This window comes from Columba livia, chromosome 13 (assembly GCF_036013475.1).
Source record: "Columba livia isolate bColLiv1 breed racing homer chromosome 13, bColLiv1.pat.W.v2, whole genome shotgun sequence".
NCBI classification, from domain to species: Eukaryota; Metazoa; Chordata; class Aves; order Columbiformes; family Columbidae; genus Columba; species Columba livia.
Genome location: NC_088614.1, coordinates 17,544,069 through 17,561,960, shown reverse-complemented (window position 1 = coordinate 17,561,960; position 17,892 = coordinate 17,544,069). Strand labels below are relative to the sequence as shown.

Below are 17,892 nucleotides of genomic sequence, written 5' to 3'. Positions count from 1 at the left end.
TAATGCACTTGAAAGCCAACAGGAACACGCTTTTCCCCTTCCATTCTTTACATGCCACGGGGAATTGGATTTTTTTCAATATTTGATCCTATCTGCAAGAATTAAAATACTAATAATCTCACAAGTCCAGCAATAGGGAAATAAAATAACATGCCGAAACCCCTGTTGGTCTCTGGTGGCTCAGCACACTGTCTCTGAGAATGCCAGATTGGCGGGTGCACGGATAGAGCTGGGGCTAATCTGTACACCTCTTTGCATATGAATCGAATAATACTTGATCCGTGATGCCTGAGCACGATACGAAGGTCCAACTGCCTTTCGACCTCCCATAGCTTTAATACACCAGCAGAAAACAGTCTCAGTCTAATCTTCCTGGGCTTTTCATGATTCTGAAAGTGATGTGAGTAAAGCCTAGTCAGCTGCATCTATTTTTTTTAAGTAATTGCTGCTACATTTAAGCTGCAACACATTCTGAAACCAGAGAGGTAGTTAGCCTGCGTATATCAACTACCATTTAAAGATCAATCTAAACATCTCCAATCTATTTTCTCCCAGACTTTCAGTATCAACTGGTAGAATTTCACTAGTAAAGTCACTGGCCACAGTGTTTCTACAGCCTTCCTTCTCTACTCCCACTTTCACCAATATTCAAGGTACAGGGAGGGAGTATGAGATACATTAATTAAAGCCAAGTTTTTTGTTGCAGACAAAATGCAATGTTTAGGAGATAAGTGTCCTCTTTAAGGGTGCTACCCTCAAGTTTTCCAGAATACCAGCCCCCATTTTCAACCTTCCCCGTTACAAACACCCACTTTGCAAACGTAATGCCCATAAACATATTGCTTCATCCATAAATATTGGTATCATCTCAAAATTCCAAGATCCTCATGTCCATTCCAAATATTACTTCAACATTACCCTGAATGTTGCCAAACTTACGACAGCCTTTTTCTTCCAGTGTTTTCCCTTTCTATTCTATATCTGTATTATTAACCACTATTTCGTACACTTCTGCTGAATAACTAGAACTCAGGCAGTTCACTGAGGCATTTTTATATTCCATCCTTCATTTGTTTGAAAGGCAAGAGGCAAACAAATGCAGCTGTCCTTTTGAGAACTGATTTTTCTCTTTAATAGTTAAGTAATACAGAAATTGTAATTCTAATGGATTAAAAATTCAATTTGTAAATATTGCCTTTGGGCTGACAGCTCCTGTATGAGGCATAATCCAGCACAATTTACAGCGAGGGTTACAAATAAACCTTTGGAAACTGAGAGTTAAACTGCTGCTGGAAGCATCACCATTTAGCAGTAACACTGCTACTCCAGGAGTTAATTTTGTGAGTCTATGTCCTCTAATGTACTTCTAATGCAGCCCTGAGATTCTGGGGGATTGAGCAAACAAATTAAAGCAAGTTAAAACAATGAAAAAAACGCACAAAAAATAAAAAAAAAAAAAAAAAGAAGTTTAAAACGTTTTTTAAATCCCTTTAAAGATATCAGTTCTCCACCCTCCATAATTATTTCTTAACTTCCTTCTCTTTTCTACCTGTCTTCCTCTGTTAATATTTAAATCAAATGCCCATCTTAAAGAACTGCCTGTTGTAGGTAATGTGATCATTACAAAGTAATACATTTGCCCTGAACACAGTAATAGTGAAAAAAACTACCAAGAAATGTAGGAAACACATTTTAGGAACACCGGCTATCATCACACTGTACCTAGAAGCATTAAGCTATTACAAATTTAGACATTATTACAAAGATATAGGAAAAAAAAAAAAAAAAAAGAAAACAGATTAAGTGAGAGAAAGAAAAGTCACGGGGCAATGCAGGTGGATCTGTCCTTTATCATTTGCCTTCTACTGTTTTTATTTCAGGGTCTTGGCTGATATTGCACCATACAGAATGACCCATCTTCCCCCATTTATTAAAATAAAAAAATGAAAATCTATCACTTTCATTGTTGCTTTAGCTTTCTAAATGTTCTTCAATGCCCCTTCAGCTCTCCAGAAAACTTTAACCAGCCAGTCTCATCCATACCATTTATAAGTACTTAGTCTTTAGATTCTGGGCTGACCGCTCACTTGGAGCTTCACCATTCTAAACGCACTGTAGTACTGCACGAATGAATGAGGTCCAAGGCTTGGCAACACAAAGGGAAAGCTGACTAAATTCCACTCTGCTGGTGTAGAACATCACTTTCAAAGCAAGAATAATTTGTATTTTATTTATATTGCCAGCCAGAATGTTTACTGGGAGCAGAGGTAGAAGGAAGGAATATTTTGCCAGTAAAACAGGAAAACAGCAATTTGTATTTTACAGCTGGTGAATATGCACCCCTAGAGGTTATATGATAGTTGGGTGAGTTTTCTTTTAGGGAAAAATAAAATCAAAAGGCAATTCTGCAATCGAAAATACATTCCCACCCTGAATTGCATTCACCTTGTAATACTCAAGAGAAAGCATTTCATTTTTTCAGTTAATCTGACCTTTATCAAGAGCTAGAACAGAAGAAACACTCTCACAGAACTAAGTACTTGGAATCAGAAGCATTGCAGATCTGTGCACAGAGTACTATACAAAATTACGTTTAAATGATATTACTGTATACACTGTGGAGCTGCTGCTTATTTACAAGGGTGTACACACTTCTCGACCAAACTGTTCACCAGAATCTTTGTGCCCAAAAGCAAAGGAGATGCCTTCAAGTGCCAAGGAGATGTGCTGAGGAAGCCCTCCCTGGGTAGAACACGCCTTAAAGTCTTATCTTTCTAGGCAGTACACACTTAAGCCTCAGGACCAATTTCTTTTCTTCTCACTAGTAGGGATCTGAATTGCCAAAAAGTCTGTCCAGGAGCAAAGCCTGCTGTCACTCACACAACAGAGCCCTGGCTAGGGAACCAACCTTCAAACTGCTGGCAAACAAAGCATATGCACTGGAAACTCTTACCTGTGGCTTAATGGACTAGAATGTCAATATTGGGGGTTTTTTCTTCCCTCCTAATAACAATCCAGAGTGAAAAAGGTAAGGGCTAAGACTGAAGGTTTATCACTTTCACCAGCTAGAACCATGTTCTCAACAGAATTGGAGGGTACTGGTTGAGAGGTGTGAAAATTAAAGGAAGCTCCAGACACAGAAGGAAGGATTACTGGACCATCACAAACTCAAAATTGCCTCAAGCTAAAATACAGCCTATAGTGTGTTCTGAGAGCACACTGATTGCTCTGGGAACAGAGGGACAAGTCCTGAGAAAAGGAAAAAGACTAGATATGGATTTTGCTGCAAATGACCCAACACTGTGCTAACTCAGAGCACTTGGTTATTTGTTACTTAGCTATTTTCAAGTAAAGTATCTTTCCTCTCCTCCAGCATCACTACAATGTATTTTTCTCTGGTCTGCCCATGCGCAGCAACATGGACATTCAGCTCAGCCATGAAAATGTTCTCCCTCTATTTGAAAACTATTTTATTCCAAAAATGCCATAAAGTCCTAAGAGTGAATTTCACATAACCTCACCTGTATTACATTGGCAAATACAAAAAGGCTGAGTGCAATTAAGTTGCTTTACCTTAGGGCTGTTTTCTTAAAAAGAGGGCATATATCTCAGTTTCAGTCATTCTTTACTCTTCTAGGAACATCAGCTTTCAGTATTAACCATTTTGGAAAACTATGAGAACACAAAGTCTACTCACGTTCACTGTGGGTGCATACACTGAAATAACAGATCTTTCTTCCTCTTATAGGCTGAAATTATAAATCTGAAAGACAATTAAAAAAGTGAAATTGGAAAATGAGAAATTCCACCAGAAATTCAGAGGTTTTTTTTTTTCTTCATTAACTCTTGACTGCAACCTGTGCAACTGATTGCAAAAAAAAGAGAATGCCTAGGTAGAGAAGCAGAGACCTATTGGAATCAGGTGTCTGCATCCAGGAGAAGACTATCAAGCAACAGGTTGCACTGCATGGGTTTTGTGAGTTTATTGCCTTCCATTCATTCTTACATTAAATTTACCATAAATTGAAACTACAGGATTCTGCAGGATCAACCCCTAGCAGCAAATGTATAAAGGCATGTGCAAATGCCTTCAGTACCATAGTTGCCAAGTCTTTTTGGCTAGAAAGCCTGAATTGACTCATAATTACTGCTATTCCCAGCCAAAAATAAGTGTGTATTGCCTTACATTTTCCTTTCCACATTTCTCATAGACATTTACATTTATATCAACACATAATGAGTAGAGGAAACACAAAGACATTTGAACAGAATTTTCTTTAGCTTGTCAAAAATGCCTTTTTCTTCCTTTTTCCTCACATTAACATTAATTGGAGCTGGGCAAAAATCCTCTACATTAATAGCAATAAAAGTAGCACTAGTACATTAGATTTAATTAGCATCTAAACTAAAGATCCTACACCCCCGCAAGCAATTTCTACCCAGGAAACATTTTGTCTGACAACCAAATGCAGCCAGTTCTGATGTGGCACAAGGCAGCTTTTCCAGATGAACAAGAATAAAAGGGAGAGGACACAAATTCAACCAGAGGGGCAAGGATCAGGTAAGTAGGTCACACTGAGACTAACTAGGACAGCGGGGCAGACATTGCCGTCCTTATGAAAGCAGGCTTCCCTATGAATAAAATCAAAACATTTGTCAAAGAATAATTGAAATCATGTTTACTGCATAGATTCATAAATCTGAAATGTAGAGCTGCACAGACACCATTCAATCCTGTATCATAATAAATCAAAAGACTAGTAACTTGAAAGTCTTTTATGCCTTTTAGAATAACCCAAAGACTTATTCACAGCATTTGTTTTTTTCTAGCCTCCTTTATTTTTCTGCCTCGTAGAATGCGTGTTGCCATCTATATTTAACAGCAAATGCAAAATACAGACAGCCTTACAGATCAGAAAGATTAAAGTTTCTTCTTGTTCTTCTGTTCCCTTCAGCTCACTCCAGTACCTCCACCCCCTCCCTGGCTCTTGTTTTGCTCATCTCCATGCTGTTTCATTTATCCTTCCCTCTTCAGTCCCCACAGTTCCCTGTTGTTCCTCTTTCTCCTCCACCTCATCTCATTCCAGCTCTTGTGTTCTGATCTCCTACTTTAAAAAATACCAGACAAGAAGGTACTAAAAAATCAAAAGCTCTTGGTAAAGCTGCTGTTCTCTAAAGTACCTAACTGGACATTGTGTTTCTTTTAAGATGTAGTTAGGACAAATTCAAGCAGCTCTCCTTTTTCTTCTAACGTGAAGATCTTTATAATCTAAAAGTTTTCTAAGTTACACAGCATTATTACTCTTTTTTAAAGAATATGGACATTTGTAACTCTGCTGATGGAGGAAGATTGACCAACTCAAAATAAAACAACTTTGTCAGTGATTCATAACCTCACAAGTCAAGCTATGGCCATTAGGCACATTCCTTTTTTTATTTCCATCTTATGGTACTACAGGGCTGATTTCAACCCCAGGTCAAAACTGAACAGGCTGGTTTCCTGAGATCACAGTTCAAGCCAGATCTCAGGCAAATAATTCTTTTAAACATGGGTCTGCTTCATTTATGCCCTTGGTTTGACTTAGTCTCCCATTCTAGTCCTTAGTGAACAATCTCAGAATCACCTCTTTGGCTCTCTTGGTCAGAGAAGAGGACAAAATATCTCATCATAAAGGATTTCAAGTGGATTTAGCACTCAAGTTGTCTGTAAGAAATATGAGTACATTTGGATGCCTGGCTTGGAAATGGCACATGTCAATTAAGGGAACTGGCCATGTCCACATGGAAATGCTCGATTTGTGCGTGCAGTCATAGTAACTGGATAGCTAAGCTTGCTTGAAAAACCTGCCTTAGCTTATACTTCACCTAAAAGCACGACTTGTAAAGCACAAATGAGTATAAAGTTTTAATGATTCTTTTTCGATGGGGATTAAAGATTTTAAGTGGTTGCTTCCAGGGACAAAGAAACAATTCTATTCACAGCCACTGATTAATATCACACAGGTATGAACCTCCAAGCCACACTAAATCACTATGATCTAAGAAAACTTTATTTCCTATTAATTTTTGAGTACCCCAAATAATGGACCTTGAGGTGGTCAAAGTAGTGAAAGACAAGAGATAACAGAAATTACACTTAAAACATTAAAAATATTCACAAACAGAGTAAAAATCCTAATAGTCTGCTCCAAGGATTTTAGAGAGCTTCTATATACCATAATGTAATATATAGTATACATCATAATTTTAAAAAGTATGACAGAAATAAGCAACAAAACATGATTTCAGAGTACTTTTAAATAGACGTTGACTGTTTCTTGGATACATTGTATAAAATAAGGTTCTGGACTGTTTTTTCCTCATCATCCTGAAGTAAAGGTTGCTTTTTCCTCGGGGGGCAGTGCAGGGAAAAAGTATGTTAGGGCTCATGTACAGCTGTAGAACTGGCATTATACACTGCAGCTCTTTGTCTACTGTCGGTTCACTATGACAACTGATATCTTGGATGAGGATGAACTGTGTTTCCTCACTGACATTGTCAGACAGCAAAGACTTGAGTTTGCACAGACTTCTGCCACTGTTTGAGACGGATAAGATTAAAACCGTTGTGATTTTGTTTTGATGGGAGCTACTGTACAAGCGTACTGCACTGTCTCCAGGGCAGGGCTGTGCATTCCTGGGTACGATGGGGGAGGAGGAGGAGGATGCATTGTGGTACATACACACTCTTTTTCTAAAACCACACTCAGAAGCATTGAAAAGCTGGTGATATTATGAATGTAATAATTTTTAATGCATGGCATTAGAATTGCATTGTGTCCAATGGAATTTCAAAGTAGCCAGGTAATAGGATAACCAGATAAAGCATGGGTAATACAAAAGATATGTAAATTAGGATGCATATTAGCTTAAGAGAACACAGCATGAGAACATCTGAGTGTAAGAAGAAAGGAAAGGTCCTGCTGACTGCACAGAGCAGAGATCCTCCAGCTAGCGCCAGCCTCAGCCAGGAGAGTCAGATACCAGAGCACCACAGGAATGTGGTTATTCTGCTCCGGACATCCTGCAGGACCAGGGGCTGCCTTTGCATTGTGCAGCCCATTAATCCACAGCCTCAATACCTGAGTGCTGACAATGCATATATATCATTATGGCATATCATATCTTAGCGAAAGCACAGCAAGCAAATGGGGAAAAGCAAGCAGTAACATCACCTAAGCTCTGGTTCATCTTTCACTAACAGTTGCACTTGTCTGTTTCCCAAAGAATCAGATCCACAAGTTTGTGAAATGACTAGAAGAACTCCAGAGAAGTCTACATGTCTTTGAATTAATTTATGATTCTGTATACTGTGAAATGCAGAGCAAGCTTCTTGGGACTGGTATGATCGGGCCATTCTCATTCCTTTAGCTATACTGTATGATCTTTCCCTTATTTATCTTTTTCAAAATGGAACGAAATACAGAGCTGGAGGGGATTTCCTGAGTGACTGAATGTAATCTCCTGCCACCCGTGGGAACAATAACACAGAAACCTTTATATTCCCATTTAGTTCTTCAGGATAGTGACTGGGCCTTCTTTCTAAGGAACACTCTGCAACTCAAAAATACACACAAATGTCAAAAAAGCCAGAGACGATTAAAAAGGAAAAAAAAGAGAGAGACAAATAATACAGATGGCCTGGGCTGCCCACTCCAAACATGTTATTATCTATGTCACTTGCTTATAGATTACTTCAAATCTGCTATCTCTGTCTTCGTGGCTAATGGCCTGGAATAAAAAATTCTCATGCTCAGGCATAAAGACAACAAGCAATCCTCCAGAAAAAAATCAGTAGCCATGTCTACAGCTTCTCTTCTGGACTTCCATGTGTCAGCTCTGTAGGTTTTCTAGGTTTTTCCGTTGTTACAAGCGAACCCACTTGCAGCTGCCTAAGGAACAGCTGCTGTGACCCGGTCCAGCGTGGCGGGAGCTCCTCCCAAGGGCAGAACCACCGGGAAGGCAGCGCCGTGTGCCAGCTGCAGCTGCTGACCCACCAGAATAACCCAGTCAAATGAACAATGCATAAGGCTGCCCAAAGCGTCCTTTGACACTTATTGAATAAATACATTATAATTAGATCAGAAGCATTATTACAGATCTCATAGTCACTAAAACCAGGGCATTTGTAATGTGCTGGTTAAATGCCATCTCTCTCTTCTAGCCTATGCAAAGAAAGGATAAAAACTATTACTGCTAACAGTATTAGAAATAGCGCTACTTGTTCAGGTGGTTGTAGCTGAGATGTATGGTTTTGTTCCCACACGTCTCAGGTTCTTCCGCTGCTAATGATTTATGACAAGGGTTTTTACGTAGGCATGAAACTACTCACAAGTACAGGAGATGTTCTAGATATGGCTGCCCCAAGTAAGGACCGTTACAGTGTCACTAACATTTCTCCTTCTAGTTAGCAAAAATCTTCTTTTCTGGTTATTTATTAACTCCCAATACTACATCAGTGCCTAAGAAAACCAAATCTACACTGAATCTATATGGGTAGATATTTTGCTTGACAAATGGTTTGCAGTTGTTAGAAAAGCACGTTGATTTTTAAAGAATTGAGAAATTGGCTTTGGCAAGCTGCGGTAAAAAATACAGTTTTCTCTGTGTTGATTTTTCAATATTTAGTGTGTATTCAGAATACATCCTCAATGCCATGCTATGCTCTATAGACGTGATATATGATTATACAGCTGTAACTAAGAAATGATGTATGAAATAAAAATCCCCAAACAATGCACTGGGAATACAGAGTCTGTAAGCTACCACACGTGCTGGTAGCTGCTGTTGTTGCACTTGGAAAGAAGAAGGGAGCCAGTGCATTTCAGCAAGGATCCAAGCACCAACTGTATTAAAAACCTTTCAGAATATACAAACGTCCTCTTTAATGTGCATTATGCATTGTAAGATAAGGCTGAACAAGAGAGTCATCTGGGATCTTTGTTCGACTTGGGAAGGCAGGATGCTGAGTGTCTGTTCTAATCCCCTGCAAAGGGGAGGCTGGATGCCAGCAGCGCTCCTGGGCCAAGCCCAGCCCCTTTGTCTTGTACTGGCATTTTTGCCCATTTGCAGCAGTAATCAAATCAGAGTGACAATGCTTTATATACTTCTAGTATAAGCCTTTAATACAGACTGATAAGAAATTAATTTCACTGTGACTGCTGGCACATTACTGCAAGTTTTCAAACTTCAGCTGTCAGAAAAAAAAAAGTCAAAAAGAAAACAGCCCCTTTTCTCCCAGTCACTGTCTTCCCAAGACTGAAATGAAGCCAGTAAAGCAAAATCTGCTCTTCAGGTATCAAAATAGCAGCTGCACCAGCCAGCACCCAACTTGCTTCTCCCAACCGCAGGAAAGAAAATACCAAGCTTCTAAAATTTTTCATCGGATTTTAGTTGGAGTAATCAGATGAGACATAATTGAAGCTACCTGTGCACATTTTGACTTCCTTGAAAAGCCCCCCCAAAGTTGCTCTTCTGAGACTCATATGCCTCTATTAATTCAAAATCAGAGTAGACCATGCTAATTCTGTGGTGCCATATGAAGGGAGTTTGGCTAACACTTTTCTTTATAGACAGGGTGGCACTATGTGGAATACACTTCTAATTTTGTCTTGAGATGAATACTGCTAAGCTGATGAGAACTTCTTAGACATTAGCAGCTTCCACTGACGTCAACTGGAATTGCAAGTTTGCAGTCAATTGAGTCCACTGCAACTAAAAGCACCCTCGGGCCACTGATCTCTGATCTCGTTCCTCCCTTGCCATTCTCCCCAAATTACACAGTGCAATCTGCACCTAGGTACACGAACTCGCTATGCTAATGCCACTCATATTACATATGCCGATTGGCAATATTTGTTTTTTTAAACACTCGTCCATTACAAATTGTGACATTATAATAATAAATTACAAATATTGGTAAAAGGATTGGTAAAACACCAGTCACTGTTATTTAATTATTTGAACATCAATCAGAATTAGGCTTCCAAGTTCTGATGAGTTGCGGCATAAGAGCCATTAGTTACTCCATTAGGAAGCTATTACTGTGTGCTGTTGTTGCATTCTAATTCCCTAAAAGCACTAATACGGTGTCTGTAAGCATTCTGATAGAGCAAGAGTATGTGAAAGAGCAGCCCAGCAGGCAGAAGAATATTAAGTTAACATACAATGATGGGCATCTATGTTTATGGGCAGTAGATTGGAATATGAAAAAATCAAAAATTGAAATTATTCTTTCAGTAGTATCTGGATGTACATGACTGAAAAATCCCAAATGAAGCAATCCATTAAAATAAAAAGAAAGATCAAGTAATTTGTGCAGGAAACTTGACCTTTTAATTCTCTGAGAAAATTGTGCATACAATATATAGACTACATAAAAAGCGCAATGACATTCACAATCCAGAAATTATACAGCAAATATGATGCCACTGAGATGAGAAGGAAAATGATAATTCACTAGAAGGTTTCAACAGGAATAGAATGATATATATATTTAATGAAACTTCATGAAACAGCTTGGCATTAAGACCAAAAACTGCCATTCTGTGGCATGATAAAGAATTATAAAACAGCGGACTAATTCAAAATATGCATGGGGTTTGGGAACACGGCTTTGTGATGGATATAATGTATGAGTGTCAGCCTCAGAAAAGAAATACCAAAGTAGTAATGGGAGCTGAGGCTTAAGATTTCTCAGTATGTCCATTTTAGTTACAAAAGATTTTTATGCTTCATTTCAGTCATTATTTAAACATTGTTATTTCTGCAAACATGCCACACTGAGATAAGGTTTCATGCTGTACCACATCAAAATGCAGATTGGTGCAGAATGCCAGAAAGCGCCTTCATTGAGGTAACTGTTTATTAAGCCATAGAGGAATTGAAATTGCAGATTCTTAAAGAAAGGGAGGCAGAGGGAGAAGAAGGAGAGATATGTTACGTTCTCTTTAATCATGGGATTTGCACAACATCAGTACAGTTATGATCTAAATAAAGTTTCTACACTCATCAGGATATTATACTGTAGCTGCTTCATTTAATCTAATGGTTTCCATTTAGGTAATTTTCATGCATTTTAATGTATTTAATGATCACCTTCCCTTGGCTGATTTACTGTCTCTGAAACTATATTGTACTTTACCTGCAAGATTTGGGATTGTAGACAATGATACGCAAAGACCTAGAAAGTTTAGTAAAGATACTATTTTGCATTTTACATTCCCATTAATCATGCAATTTTACTAAAGTAGAAAAGCCTGGATATAGCTTCAACTTGAAGAAAAACAATACTCAAGAGACTTATATAGAATGAACTTGACCTAGATTTTGGATTATTTCACTCTAACAGAAACTGATAAAATTTCTGGCCATGACAGCACATGAAAATAAGCAGGAACTGCAATTCTATGTTCAACACTTGGCAAATATGAAGCCTTGCTAAGCTGACTGCCGGTCTCTACTGCAGCTTAAAAAGAAACCCGCTCTCTGAATGTGCTTTGGCTTTCCTAGAGAGGGGAGTAGGTTCTAAGTGCGATCAGAACCAGTGCACAGATCACCACGCCGCTGTTAGCGCATTGCCCCTGAGCTGCTGCTCGGCACAAACACCTCTCTATCATATGCGCACAAGCAGTGCAGCCTTCTCACAACAGGCTACAAGTACCTCGGAGGCTCGACAAGGAGAAAACATCTTCCTCAGCAAAGATGCTCCTTCCTCTCCCGGCATCATGCGATTCTGGATCGGCCTGACCAGCAGAGCAGTGTCCCCTACCCACTAAACACCAACCAGCTCTCCAAAACTGTTTTATCACTATAATACACAAAAGTGTTGTCTGAATACACGAAGTGAGGGAATAGCATTGCACCAGACATTTTCAAACTAATTAGAATGCAGAGCTGCTGTGACTGCAATGTGCAAACGAGGTAATTACAAATGCAAATGACTAATTACGTTCACCTGCTTGTGCAGTTACCCGCTGCTTGTGGGGCAGTTGAGATAATTGCGTGTGCAAATTAGACACACAGCTGTATGCAGACTTTACACTAGTAATTATGCACTGAAAGTTGCGTGAGGATTCAAAGGGGTTTTGAGCTATGGTTTTGATTTTGTATTTTGAAAGTACAGCCCTGGTTTTGAATATGATATAATTTCACACATGCTTGAAAAAACCTCTGAGTAGTGCAGTAACCTGAAGGATACAAGGACACAGTAGATATGTATTTTGTATATATACTTTATGAAAAATTTTGTTAAAATTATGAATGGAATAAAGGGTGAAAAAAAACACCAAATTTTTGATGTCTGGATAGATTTTACCTAGTAGCAGATAACGAGATTGTGAAATTCACACTATAAAATACATAATAAATAGAGAACTCAAAATGTCTTAGAGCTAAATTTTGCACTCCAGATAACTCTACTCTGGGACTAGATCTGCACAATATACAGCTGAGATACCAACAGCATGAAGGTTCAAACACACTTAGGTGGGTACATTTAGGGGACAAAGAGTAAAAGAAAAACAAGTTACATGTAACATATGCACAGTCAAATGTTTTCTGGTTGGTTTTCTTGTTTTTCTTTTGTTTGTTTGCTGGGAGGAGGCGGAGGAGAGGTTAAAGTAAATGCAGGGTGTGCTTCTAGACTTGTAAAAAGGGCTCTGGTTTTAGCAGCAACTGAGACAGTTGTTTGGCTTTGTGTTCAGAGGTAAAGTCCTCCTAGATGCTCTCCACTGCTTGTTCAGACATTGCAGTAATTCCTGCAAGTGCTTTTCTTTTTTCTTAACACTTCAGGATTTACAATTCTCATATGCTAATCTTTGGTTATTTTATGTCCAGCTAATCATTCAACATACTCGTGCCACAAATATTTACAGGGCTCTACGTACAGAACAAAAAACTCTTCAAGGTGCAGACAAAGTTCTTCGTGAGGTTTTGATTGTAACTGGAAATATTCAATCTGGATCCTTTCGGGATTATGACTGATAAAATAACTCCTTTGTTGAAACAACAACGATGTTTGTTTTCTTTTTAGTTCCAGATGATATCCAGTCTTTGACAGCAACAGTAGCTACAGCACATTAATGTTTTAATCTAATGCGTTTCAGAGAAGGAATTTAAGTGAAAAGAAAAAGTGCTAGATCTTTTTCCGTAGTTCAAAGCCTAGCATGAGCATATGGATGACAACAGAAGTCAGAATCTCTTGCTATCACCCCTAGGAGCCTCCCAACAGAAAAGTCAATTAAAACATACAGTAGTGTACACCCTAGAAATGCCTAAATTGACAGAGAAAGAGAGCAAGAAAGTGCAGAGACCTGCTGGGAAAGGCCCTTCACGGCAGATGACCAACCGCCTACCGCAGCCCTTGAGCAGGCACAGCACAGCCCCCGGCCCGCTCACCAGTCAGCAACGCTGTGCAGTCAACAGCCTCAAATAGCGCCAGCTAACCTAGCAGCCCCTTTAAAATTACTGTCTTCTTTCTTGGTGAGAGCGCCATATTAGATATACATGTTTTAAAACAGGCTTGCAAGCTGGGATTTTACTCGGCTCTAACGTCTGCTTCGTATTCTCTCTCACACCAGCACACCCACCATCAAATCCACCGCATCTCCCTGGAAGAGCAGGGGTACAGCAGAAGTGGCCACGGGCTGGCCGCACGGGTTCGGCGGCACGGGCACAGCCTGCGTGCTGCTGCGGAGCTCACACAGCTCGGAGAGGCACACAGAGAGCGTACAGTGCGAGTCGGATACCGGCTACTGGCAGCTCGCTTGTTTCAGAGATCATTGCCAATGAGAAAGAACAGTACTTGTTGTTGCAAGGATGTTTTATTATTCCTTTACTTCAAGGAAACTTGTATTTAGGTGTTCATTTTTAAAACTCAATAAAAACCAACTAAATGGACTTGATTTATTGTTATCTTCATTAGAACAGATCCTAACATATTGACAAAATAATGCTGGGTGTTTAGCCCTTTAGCAACCAAACTCATTGGTAAATTAGTTACAAGAACAGATACAACATTTTGGGTGACAAAAATGTTAATTCTTTGGAAAATAATTCAACTCACTAGAAGCTGTTAGACTGAAAATTTGGTTTGGCACTCCAACAGATTTATTGTGAGCTTATGAATTCCCAATGAGGCTGCTTTTCATAATGATTAACAATAAATATAGTTTTAAAGTTCAATCATTTACCTGAGTATTTCCTACATGTTAGATATCGTAAGTGAGTAAGAATATTTTGTGCAGTGGAGGTCTCCTAACTGTCTCTTAACTGGCTGCAGCAAGGACACTGCAATTAATCTTAGAAATACTATCAAATTTTTAAAGCACACTCACAAGTGTTAAATATAAAAGAATGCACAAGATTCCTTCATACCCTGCATCCTACCCAATAATAAGAGAACGAAAAGGAAAGGAACATTTTCCAACACAAAATCCTGAACAGGTCCTTTGTATAAGTCTGTATGAAGACAGAGGAATCCACAATTTATCTGCTTAGGAGCAGAATCGAGGTGAGCAGCTCTCCCATAGAATTCATCTCACTCCTGCTCCCTCTCCTGTTGTGCTGCAGCCCGAGAAGTGGCTGAACGGGGAACAGAGGAGCGCAAATGTGGAAGCTGGGCTTTTGTTCCCAGTGAAACCATCAATCTGCTCATAAATAGTGACAGCAACGCTGCTCTCAGTTAGAAATAAGAACAACAAAAAATACCAATTCAAAATTAATTTATCACTAGTTTAATTCATTGCATTCAGACCTCCTTCTCTTCACAACAGACATGGTAATGTGATTAGTACAAACACTACCAGGCTAGTTAAAGGATATTCAGGAATACAGGACAGTATTTATTTCACAGAGTGCAATGTATCTTTGTGTTTTTGTTATCCCGAAGCAGTGCTGTTTTGGTTGTAAAGACATCTCAAAAATGTGCTCTGCAGTCTTCCCTTCTTTCCCAAAAGTCTATTTTTTTTGGCACGTGAGAGCACATTTTGCTATGGAAAACAAGGATATATTTTAATAGTGAATCAAGAGATGTGTTCTCATGGAATAAACCACATTTTTAGTGTTTTTCTTTGCTCTCAGTCTTTGAAAGGCCTGGAGAACAATTTAATCTCTGCACTTCCCCAAGTTTTGCAGTACTTTCTTTTCAAAAACTGCAGAAGATGTCTGATGCAAGGCAAATCATTTTCCAAGACAGCACTCCTGTACTTACAGCGGTAACTCCGAGGGACCGTTCAAGCATAACAACAGGAATACAAACTCAAGCCTTTCCAAGATCAAGTCTAAGATTCTTCATCATATATATTTCCTTATTTTAACTGTGATGTACACACTTCTGCTTCGTAGTTTTATATACATCAAAACCATACTGAAATTGCTAATGGTACAGTACCATAATTTGCACACTAAGGGATCCAGTAGGATCAGAGTATAAAAAGATGTGGTCAGGTCATTCAGATGAGAATAAAACTGAAGGCTTAAGTTTAGCTGTTTAGTACAGGAATGCATCTAGAAGTGGAAAAAAGATATTGCCTTAAAAGAAAAATATCCTTCCTATTTAAAAGACTTCATCTAACAGATTAGATGCACTTGGGCACTTTACTTTTTTGAAAACTGGACTAATCTTCAGAGTCACTTGTTTCTCAAATAAAAGAAAAATTCTTTAGGAGTGGTAAAGTGTTTTAATTTTCCTCTTAAACTGACTGATGAATGCCAGAAAAGCAAGTCGGAGATATGCAAGATTGCCTGTGTATATCTCAGAGGTAAAAAAAAAAAAGGAACTATTAATAGTATTTGTAGTACAATGTCACTACATCTGTGAAACTTGTAAAAGGGATAAGCACCTACAATTGAACTACTAAACTAAAATGAAGTATGCTTAGTTTAATATAAGATTTAATAGCAAGAACATGGTCATGTTTCAGAGCGTGCTTTGAGTTGGATACAAATTAATTTAAAAGACAGCAAGATCAGAATATCTCCTTTGGAACTAGTTTCAATAAGAACAGAGGGATCGTGTTCCATTCCTTACTCTTAGAAAATGTTAACAGGTAGGTTAGATGATTTAACAAATACTGTTTTAATGAGACATCACTTCAACACTTGCTGCTGCTAAGGTCATATATGTTCTGTGTGCCTACTGCTCAGACTCCTTACCCAACAAGAGTGCTTATCTTTAATGAAGCAGCCACACCAAACTGGCTTTTTTTCTTTCATAATTGTTCTCCGCCATGGAAGACCCAAGGTACCTAATGATCTCCAGCGTTTTTTTCAAAGCAAAGAAAAACTGCTACACTAAAGGACAAACCATATCCTCAAGTATGTTAATGGAAACCCGGGCTGGGGGGTGGGAAGGAACAAAAAAACAACAACCCCACAACAAAACAACCCCTAAGAGATAAGGGAGATTCTGAGTTGCATTATTACAGTCAGATAAAGTAATATGGTCACACTATTGAACCAAGAAATGACATACATCCATCTCACTCTGCATTACAGGTGAACCAAAGTAACACCATGAGCAGAAAGAAATTATGTCTAATTTAACATCACAGAAATCCCCGCACTCACCAGCCACATGGGTGGGTTTCTACACAAGCAGAGCAACGAATCTGGGCCCTGTACAAGTGTGAGGATGAGACTGTGGTTCTGATAAACTCAGATAAAGATAGTGGCCTGGGAAAAAGTACCTCCTCAACCTCAGTACGGTTTGGATCAAGTTCAGGTAGGGCAAAGAACAGAAGAGACTGATTAGTTCCAATTGCTATGGGAAAATATTAAAGTTTGCTGTCTTGCCACTTCTTCAGTATGGAAAAGGCTGAGTATAGCCCTCAAAGGCTCTAAGTAAGTCCTCACTACGCTAAGATTTTGGAGTCTTGCAGTAAGGAACATTATGGTAAAAACATGTTGCAGTAAGGAAGTGCTAACCATCTGACCATGTGCTAGATTTGGCCTTTTATATTTCATGCTTTCTCAAATATTACTTTTAAAATATTATGCATATAGCATCTTTTTAAAGTTCAGTGATTGTTCAGATATTCTGTTAAATATCTTTGTCAAAATCGATTCATGTTCTAAAGGACCTTTCCCATATCCTAAGAAATTTAAAGCATCCCTTCAAGCTTCACTTATTAGAAATAAACACTCCACTCAACTTTAGCCTTTTCCCACATCTTTTCCAGGAACTCTTTATGACAAGCAGGAGTTTCCTTTTACTGAAGGACATTTGTCAGAACAGAATGATACTCTGCAAAATAGGTAATAATACTGAAGAATTAAACAACAACAAAAAAATATCATCTACCACCCGAACTTAAGGAGGAGAAAAGTAGCTCCAATCATTTTAGCACTGCCAAAATAGTACTTTAGTACAAGGGCTTGAACTACTTTCCATTAGGAGACACTGGGTGCATTCTTACCCATTTCAGCATCATTCCCCTAACATACTGTGCCCTTTAAGTGCATATCAAGGATAAACAGATGTAAATAAGCATCTTCAGAGACTCACGGAAACTGGCAATGGTACAACTCTGCTACATTATTATGAATTCACAAGGCCCAAAGCCACACTGTTGTACAGTATTACTGCGCAGACAGCCTCCTGAAAAGGCACTTTTAATCTCATTTTCTTGAAAGGTAAAGGCACAGGTTACTATACTGCACTGCTGACAACCCAGACTGGTTCTATGTCCTCTTCCTATTTAACTTCTCCAAAGTTCTAGTTCAGTTCTAAGTGTATCCTGACTTCATTCTTATTGCCTCGTTTCTTCATATTGATCTCACTTCTCTACATTCATTCCTATTCAGCAAAGAGGAACACACTGACATGTTTTCTTTTGAGGCTATGTATAATAT

General features: G+C 38.7%; 1 protein-coding gene across 3 annotated transcripts in view; it reads right to left on the bottom strand.

The window, feature by feature from the left end:
• The window catches only part of CDH11 (cadherin 11), a 354,337-nt gene that overhangs the window by 159,657 nt on the left and 176,788 nt on the right, over positions 1-17,892 (bottom strand). For 2 of the 3 annotated variants that reach the window (XM_065028464.1, XM_065028466.1), the window contains exon 3: positions 3,698-3,763. The exons of the other annotated variant lie outside the window; for it this stretch is intronic. The gene's annotated coding sequence lies outside the window, so the exon portion shown is untranslated. The remainder of the gene's footprint in view (positions 1-3,697; positions 3,764-17,892) is intronic. 3 annotated transcript variants of the gene reach the window in all.